Source organism: Equus caballus, chromosome 21, assembly GCF_041296265.1.
Source record: "Equus caballus isolate H_3958 breed thoroughbred chromosome 21, TB-T2T, whole genome shotgun sequence".
Taxonomy (NCBI): domain Eukaryota; kingdom Metazoa; phylum Chordata; class Mammalia; order Perissodactyla; family Equidae; genus Equus; species Equus caballus.
Window position 1 is genome coordinate 58,100,415 of NC_091704.1, and position 10,091 is coordinate 58,110,505.

Consider the following 10,091-nt stretch of genomic DNA (forward strand, 5'->3'; position numbering starts at 1 on the left):
GTATAGTTAGCCTGGAACATTCTGAGTGATGTTAATAAGAAAAGACAGTATTAAAATTGGCTACAACTAATCCCCAAAATATATTTCTAATTTTCATTTTAGCCAGTGTCCTGCAATGGGAAGTCACCAAGCCATTGGCTTCAATCCACCTCCACGTTCATTCCAGATGGGTAACTTCTCACTTGACACCACCTAGGTTGATGTAACTTACTTGCATAAGTGAAAGGGCAGTGAAACTCTCTGATCAGATAATCATACTACATAATCCCAGGTGCTTTAAAGTTAATTACTTAAAATCAAATATATGTAGACTGGTAACATGTAAGCCCTTAAAATGTGGGGCTTTCAGAGAAGAAATGGAATAAGATCAGCTGGGGGCACAGACTCATCTCTGTAGTTACTAATATTCAAACAGGTAAGAGTAATACTGTATTTCACATGTAATCTCAAGACATCTCAACAGAACACGAATAATAACTCATATTTACAAAATTCATATCTGAGAACTCTGCATTGAGAAACACTTCAACTCTTTGGAGATAATTGCCTGTAATGTTAAATAAATTTATTTTATACCATCACTTTCAAGGCAAACATTAGAATAAAGCAGTAAAGAATGTGAACCGAAATTTCACCTGGTGAAGGTGTTCTCCAAAATGGTGACAGGCTTCAGGTAAATAGTGAGAACTGCGCTTACTCTTCCCCCCCCACAAAAGAACTTCTTTTAATTTTTTTATTTCAAAATCAATATATGCTCACTGAGAAAAAAACTCAAAAAATAAAATTGAGCAAAAAATAAATGCCTATAAAACCCCCAAAAGGGGAAAATAAGAATGATCTTGCTAAATCTTTCTCAGTTATACTTCACCTGTGGAAAGATATTATGTCATGAGAGATGTCATACCGGATAGCAATTTAGAAAAGTGCAGTTTTTATTACAATAAAATTACTTTTCTGCAAAGCACCACAGCAAAACAAATACAGGAACTCAAATAAAATGATAAAAATAATATGAGGCCACTGTTCCCTGTTACCTATAACAGCAGGAATTTGTGTTTGTTCTGAGAAACTAATTATGGGCAATGAAGGAAGTGCGATTGGAGTATGCGCCTTCCTTTATTCTTTCAAAGGATACCTACTCAGTGCCTATGAAGTGCTGAGAACATAGCAGTGACCAAGACACAAAATCCCTGCCCTCAGGGATCTTACCAGCTACTAGGTGAGACCAGAGGTAGATTTGCCCTGAAACTAAGGAAGCAGAGCTTCAGGGCCCCTCATTTGCCTGAATCTTTCCAAGAGACCTAGTATCTAATTTGGTACTCAGAATTTTGAAGTCTTTTCTTTAAAAGGATCACTAAAATTGTGTAAGCTTCAGACCTCAACAAAACCTGGCTTCATCTCTAAATTAGACGTTAGTGAGCAAGATATAAACAAGATAATTTCAAGTCCCCGTAAGCACTAGGCAGGAAATAGAAGTTGACTTGATAGAGAGTGGCGGCTATGCTAAAAGGGGAGAGCAGGGAAGAACTCAGAAGCTGAGACCTAAATGAAAATGCCTCAGAGGGATTTGGAAGAGCAACGACTAAAAGTTTTTAAATCTTGCTTCTCATTGAATTTATTTACATACTTAACATATATTAGATAGATAAAATTTATTGTTGCAGTAGAATGATGTTAAATTTAGAGATTAATTCTAACTTTGCAGAAGTTAAGCAAGGCTCATATGTTGTTTTTCATGGGTGTGTTCAATAAACTCACAAAAAGAGATCCTTTTTATGACTTCCAGACTTTGCGATGAATATATTGGTATTTGTTCCATTTGTTTTTTGGGTTTTTTTTTTAAAGATTGGCACCTGGGCTAACAACTGTTGCCAATCATTTTTTTTCTTTCTTTCTTTTTCTGCTTTATCTCCCCAACTGCCCCCCCGCCCCGTACACATTTGTATATCTTAGTCGCGGGTCCCTCTAGTTGTGGGATGTGGGACGCCGCCTCAACGTGGCCTGACGAGCGGTGCCATATCCGCGCCCAGGATCCGAACCCTGGGCTGCTGCAGCGAAGAGCAAGAACTTAACTACTCGGCCACGGAGCCGGCCCCGTTCCATTTGTTTTTATCTAACGTCTCATGACTCTTCTCCTAGAAACATTTGAATATTTAAAAACTAATACAAATACCTACATATATTTATATCTATACAAATATATATTTATAGACAATATTTTAGCAAACAGTGAACTAAATCATTCTGAATTAAAACACAATGTGTGTATTTGTATGTGTATGTGTGTCTAGTTCTGGCTTTATAATGGTTTTCATTATTCATTATTGTCTATTATAAAATAAATTTAAAAATTTGTATTGAAAGTAAAGGGGAAAATAAATGTTCATAAAATCTTTAAATTACTTTTATGTCTTCTACTGTAAATGGAATAATTAGGAAGTAAGAAATGGTTAGGTTCTAAATACCATTTTTTAGCTTTAAAGTAATATAAAAATATTAAGTGTGGTAGTTTATATTCATACTCACCAAGTAGCATTTTTTATATCTTTTCATATTAAGAATTAGAGGCACCTTACTATAAGATCTATAAATTCGTGGTCTTTTTTTCACTCTGAAGCTTTTGCTTGGTGTAAAATGCGTACACTACTACAGCTATACTTCTCTGAGCTCTGAGTCCGTAAGTAAACACTTATAAAGATATTTCTTAACTAATGTTAACTTCAAATCAACACATCTCGAGCCAAGATCTATTTGGAACATTTCTAGCTTGCTAAAATTAATTTAAAATAGCTTCCATCAGACTCACATCTAACTTCATAACTGTGATTTCCTTTGCAATAATGGGAAGCATATTGATGCTGCAATGATGACTCCAAGAGTCGAAGAGGAGAAAAAACAAAAAGAGGAACAGAAGAAGAAAGACAAAAAGTCACAGGAAAAAAGGAGAGAAGGAAGAGTGGATATGGAGATTAAACTCCATAGGAAAGAAACAGCTCAGGATTGAGGAGGCATTGACTCTCAGACTTTGCCTTTTCTTGTCTTGGTGAGCTGGACCTCTACTCATTGTTTATTGTAGTAGTCAACTCCATTGCTGGTGCCTCAAATTCACCCCTGTGGTCAATGGCAGTCCCGCGTTTTTTTATTTCCTTCCATTCTACACACCAGCTAATTTTCCACAGACTCAGCTTACAAAGCAACCATGTCCCCAATCCACAATCCCACATCTGGACTCCTCCAGGTCTTTGAGAATTTCCAGGTCATGAAATCCTGTCTGACCCCTGATAGTCAATTCTACACTCTGGATTTTAGTTAAAAGAGCATTTACATTTTTTCATGAGTACCAATGTTGACATTACATTTCTTCAAATGCAATTACTATATGTTGGAAAAGCTTGGTAGAATACAGTGTCTCTATCACATAAACAAGAGTGCAACAGAATCACTCCCTCATCATCAGATCCACCTAGTCTCCGTATAAGAATGGAGACTCTTTACCGTATAAGAATCCTAATTACCATAATATTTTATATCATAATTCTAAATAGTCCATATAAAATTATATATACATATAAATATTAATAATTTTATATATACAATAATTATATGTGCATATATATTAGTTGAATGTGTCAAGTCTGTTTGAAGTTGAAGTGTTGGTAACTGGATATTATCGATCTGAGGGCTCAGAGAAACAAAGTAATAGAGTACCAAACAGAAAAAATTAAAAGAAATTTGTTAAAAAGAAATTTGTTAATGGTTGTTAAGAAGAATTTAGTGTTTATGGTACAAGGAGAGTGATAAAAAAACAGGAAATAATCAATTTAGTAAGTTAGAGTTGAATGAGCTTTTTGACCTTAGGAAAAATGCATCCTGAACAAAGATAATATCTGAGATTAAAAGCTACAAAAAGTTGATTTGCTTCATGCCATAAGAATCAGATCTTTGTTGGCCCCCAGCTTCTTGCTTATTCAAGGTGTAGTCTACAGACCAGCTTACCAGCAGCACCTGGGAGCTTGTTAGGAATGAGGAATCTTAGGCTCCATTACACACCTACTGGATCAGAACTGGTATTTCAACCGGACTCCCAAGTTATTTATATGGACATTAAACTTTGAGAAGCACCGCTTGATCCTACAATCTCAATGATAAACAAACCTGCACATACACTGATGGGTCATGAATGTATTTGAATAAATAACAATTATTATGACTTTTCATAACTGAGATCTGCCATATTATTGATTTCTGGTAGCCACTGAACAGAAATTATTTTTATAACATAATTTAGAAACACTGTTCAAAATATGTAATTCGATGGACTTGATATTACGTAATAAGTAGACCATGTGAGGTAACAAACGTCATTTATGAGCTAATGTGTATATATAAAACCTAGAGCACAGAAAGACAGTAGGAAAAATAAAACTTTTGTTTCAAAAACAAATTCTAAATCTTGATAAGAAACTGCTGATGTTAATAGCAAAGATGCTGACATTTTCACATACAAAAGTGAGTTCTCAGCTCCCAAAGACACCTATGAACATATGACAACATAATTATTATACACTTAAATGCCAAAAGCTAGCTTTTTTTGTTCCTAGAACAGAGATTATCTGACTGCCCAGAACTATTTATGATGTATTAGACAGTGGCTGCATCAGTTCCAAACCCAGTTCTTCTGGACTCCTTCCCGGATGATTCCATATGTTATGGTAGATTTCACTGGGACTTTCCCTCATTTTTTTTCTTATTCTTGTATAAATAATCTCTAAAAGCTATTAATCTACTCAGGGCTCAAAATGCTAAGGGAAAGCCAATAGAAATAAAAAGCCAATACAGTGAAACGGTGTCACTGCTATGGAAAACAGTATAGCAGGTCCTCAAAAAATTAAAAATAGAATTACCATGTGATCGAGCAATTCCACTTCTGGATTTATACTCAAAAGAATTGAAAGCAGGGTTTTGAAGAGATATTTATACACCCATGTTCATAGCATGATTATTCACAATAGGCCAAAAAGTGGTAGTAACGCAAGTGTCCATCAACAGGTGAGTGGATAAACAAAATGCAACATATAATACAATGGAATATATTCAAACTTAAAAAGGAAGGAATTTCCGACATGTTACAACATGGATGAACCAGGAGGACATTATGCTAAGTGAAATAAGCCAGCCACAAAAAAGACTAATACTATATGATTCCACTAATAGGAGGTAACCAGCATAGTCAAATTCTTAGAGACAGAAAGTAAAAGGACGAAGGGGCCGGCTCCGTGGCCCAGTGGTTAAGTTCACGCGCTCTGCTGTGGCGGCCCAGGGTTCGGATCCTGGGCATGGACATGGCACCGCTCCTCAGGCCATGTTGAGGAGGCGTCCCACATCCCACAGCTAGAAGGACCTGCAACTAAGATATACAACTGTGTACGGGGGGTGGGGGTTGGGGAGATAAAGTAGAAAAAAAAAAAAGATTGGCAAGAGTTGTTAGCCCAGGTGCCAATCATTAAAAAAAAAAAGAAAGAAAGTAAAAGGATGGTTTTCAGGGGCTGAGGGGAGAAGGAAATGAAGAATTATTGTTTAATAAGTACAGAGCTTCAGTTTTGCAAGATGAAGAAAGTTCTGGAGATTGCTTTCAGGACAATGTGAATTGGCTTAACACTACTGAACTTTACACCTAAACATAGTTCAAATGGTAAATTTTATGTGTATTTTAAATTAAAAATTTGTAAAGGGAAAAAATACAAAGACATAAAACTCAGGGGTTTATTGTAGCATTCTTCATAATGGTAAAACACTAGAAATAAAATGAAATTCCATCACTAGGTGAATGGCTGAATACCTTATGAGACATCCACACCATAGGAAAAAATGAAGATATTAAGGTAAATCAGTTGATTTGGAATGAATTCCACAAAGTATAACTCAGTGAGGAAAATAAGAGGAAGAAAATTGTGCATATATGATCACATTTTGAAAAGCAAGCTATCAACAGATTTAAGAATAAAATAGTAATGACACTAGTGACTGACACTATTGAATATTCAATATCTACCAGGCACTTTTCTAAGCATGTAGGATGAACTGATTCACTTAATCTCCACAACTTCTCTGTTAACCTCACTTTAAAAGTAAGGAAACTGAGCCACTGAGAAGTTAGCAAGCTTCTCCAAGGTCACACAGCAAGTGCCAGCACAAGGTGCAAATTCAAGAAGTTGACCTCCAGAAGCCTATCCTTCAATGTGTGGATGTGTCTCCAAATGCATGATTCCAGATGAAATATGCGGAAGGACACATAATCCATTGATGATGTGAGTTATACTCAGTAGAGACAGGAATGCTAATGTGGGTGAAAGGGAGAAGAAATACAGAGGGTGGAGCAAAGAAAAAAGAGGAGAACCGGAAACATAAATGATGTGCCCATATTTATGCATTTAAGTAACGTCACATGTGTGTAAGGGGAAACATTAAAATCCAAAATAATAAAAATGAGTAAGATTTATTCTAAAAATTTTTTTTGCTTCTTGAAAGTGCAGCAATGTTACTTATGAAAATGAAATTTGAAATTATCAGAAAACATCATAGACCAATTTCTACAACTGCATTTGGTTTGTGTATTTGAATAGTTAACAGATATCAAATATTTTCGACATTTTACATATGCCTTTTATCTTGTTTCAAAAGTCTGAGATTAGTCCTACTACTGTTTCCGAAATAATAGCAAATATACATCCACGATCTATGGAATGATAGTAGGTGTTTGTGGCTGGGAGGCGGAAGGGAAACACACTTGGCAGTCAACAGCACGGAAGATACAAGGTTAAAGAATTTGTACCTTAGATCATTTGTACTTCAACTCATCCCTTAATATGCTGGCATTTATTGCAAATCTCCAAGAGGGACTGAAGTATACATCCCTTTCCAATGTTCTTTGGCTAGAGAACAGTTTTTTTAATGCCATGCCTATTAAACACTGTCCAAAATGTCATTCCACAAAACAGAATCTGGAAGGCAACAACCTACAATATAGGTTTTCTTAACGTTCAAAACTGCCAGAAAACCCTTCTGGAAGGTGATGGAATGGATGAACAGAGTACAGAGAGGTTCTGCTTTTTTGTCTTCCCCCTCAATTCACCAAGTCACATTTTCGCATTCAATATTTTACCATGCATGATATATTGATAGCCGAAACTCAAATATGAGCTCAGCCAAATGTTGTATTTATCTTTTTAAAACTAAGGAGTTTGTTCCTATAATAAGTCAATTTATTGACCCTTAGTATTACAGTACCTGATTTTCATGCATGAGCTTAATATTATTTACAAACTGGTCTGTCTAGAGCTATTTTTATGTTAATGTCCATTTCATGTCCTTTTACTGTGTTGAAAGTTTTGTTATCAAGCCTTAAACGCCTACTTCAAAGTAAAGAAAAATCCTAAAAAATAAGTCAACTAAGACCTCTATAACTGCTCTAGTTCAATCATTACCAATTAGGCAGTCATCGATATTTAAAACTTACATGAAATTTACTCACTAAGTATCTACGTTTAAGACATTTCAGTAAAGGCCATGGAAATCCTAAAGCAGCTAATACCTTATACTTCCCTCAAGGAGTATACAATCTACTAAAGGAAGTAGAAAATCTACACAGTGACTGAAACATGTTTAAGAAATAGGAAGAAAAAGAAGGAAAAAAGATTTTATATCCTAGTCAAAAATATCATTTCTACTAATGAGCTGCCTTTCTTAGAGGTTTGACAGCCATGCTGGGAGTAATACTAATGTGTTACAAAATCTTATCTTAAAAGGCTGCTATTGCTGTTCTTTCTAAAGCCTACCGCTCACTTTTTTTTTTTTTTTAAAGATTTTATTTTTTCCTTTTTCTCCCCAAAGCCCCCCGGTACATAGTTGTGTATTCTTCGTTGTGGGCTCTTCTAGTTGTGGCATATGGGACGCTGCCTCAGCGTGGTCTGATGAGCGGTGCCATGTCCGCGCCCAGGATTCGAACCAACGAAACACTGGGCCGCCTGCAGCGGAGCGCGCGAACTTAACCACTCGGCCACGGGGCCAGCCCCCCTACCGCTCACTTTTGACACAGGCATGGATATTCCTGCTCTTTTGACTTCATTAGGTTTTCATGAGGATCTAGTGAGAAACAGATATGAAAAGATTTTGAAGATTTCCCAAACATAATTTTACTGTTAGAACTGAAGATTATGCATCTGTTTCACAATTGTTGGAATCGACAGGGCTCCATGACAGAGATTCCCACTTGTCCTCCAAAATCTGTCTTCCCTTCTCCTCTGCATGTGGCCACCCAGCCTCATTTGTAGTTAAAGGTATGGCCATGTGTTTAGGTTCTACTCTCAGGCCTAGGTCTCAATTTCATGGGCATGCCTCGTCTACACTCTCTTCTTAGTGCCAACTGGAATCCTTTGCAATCAACTTTCCCTCGTGGAGATGATGACCCTGCCCAAGGTGATGATGGAATACCATAACTGGAACAACATGGATCCCTGAATAACTAACAACGTGGAGCGCAGCTACTCACCCATCTGGAATGATCAACTGTCTGTTATGTGGGAGATAAATAAATGTGAATTATTGAGTTATACGATACAGAAAGAATTCCACTACCTGAGTTTTAGTAGCAGATTTGCCAGTGCCTGACTGGATGATCTCAGACCAGTTGGCATTTCCTGATTTCAGAAATGAGAGCATCTGGCTAGATCAGTGTTTTAACAACTGTGCTTCACAGAACTCCTCTTCTCACATTTTAAAAATTATTTGAGAGGATGGTTTTGGTGGAAGATGAAAGGATGGAGGCCAGAGGAGGAGACAGGCATAAGAATCACCAGGCTGTTGGTTTGCAGACCCCTCAGTTACTTCCTCATCAGCCAGGGCAACTCTCTGTTTTATGTATTGGACATCCAAAGAAGTCTTTGAACAAACAATTCTGCAATTAACAGTATTTGTCGAAAACCACTGAGCTATAAAACTCTATGATACATTTACTTTCTGCAATTCTATACTTTCAGGTGTTTAAAGTTGTTGCTCAGTAATAATCATAGATTTTTCCCTGAAACTTCTGTGTACTTTTCCTCCCTTGTCCTTTATGATCAGTGACATATATTTCATAAGTGATCTAAGTTAGTCATAGAATCCATGCTTATAAAATGTAATTTCCTTTGTGCAAATTAGCTAGGCTACCCAGGGATCTAAGATATGATCTTGACCTCATTAATATTGTACTTAACCAACTTAGCTAAAAAAGTAGTACGAAATATTTTGATGTACTTAATGAGTTCATCAATATCTGTTTGGTGTCTTTTATGTTTGTTTTGGAAGAATCATGAATGAGTGACAAAATTAATTGTTTCATCATGTATTAATGTCTCTTTGACTCAATACCCTACTCCATGTCTCTTGTAATGGTGTCCATTGTATGTCATTCTGCCATATAGGCAAAGTCTTTCCTTTGACTCACTGGCAATCGAAATCTGATCAATCTGGATACCCAAGATTACTTTAAAGAGGTAACATTTCTTGGTGTCAAATTTCACTCTTCTTACTTATACAATATAACACATTAACTTATGTCTAAGACTCAATATTTAGCATTCATTATACACTTCATAAGTAAAAAATCTTATTTTTAACAATTTCTCAATACTTGTTCTATCTGTAGACATGCCCAATTGTCCTTCAACAAGTCAATTTTTTTAAAATCTAAACCGGCACTGACAACAAAGCTCAATCAAAAATGGCAGCCTAAACTCCCAAAGCACTCCCAGCTAATGCCATAGGATTCAATCCTTAATAACATACTATTTTTTATCAAATAATTATTATAAAAAGTCATGGTAAAAATACATACAAAAGCAGTGGTGTTTACTCATTCCGTGAATTTGATGTCATGGAATTTCATGTTCTTTAGGACATTAAACATGATTTATATCAGTTGTCATAACTTTCAACCGCAAGTACCAGAAAAGTCTTTTAACAGTAGATTAATTTAGGGGCTTATTTTCCCAGGAAGCCAGAAGTCTGCAAGTAGTAGCTCTGGCATTGGTTCAGCAGCTCCGTGAGGAGAG

At 36.2% G+C, this 10,091-nt stretch overlaps 1 long non-coding RNA gene across 1 annotated transcript in view; it reads right to left on the reverse strand.

Moving 5' to 3' along the window:
• The window catches only part of LOC102150284 (uncharacterized), a 136,799-nt gene that overhangs the window by 87,792 nt on the left and 38,916 nt on the right, over positions 1–10,091 (reverse strand). The window lies entirely within an intron of this gene.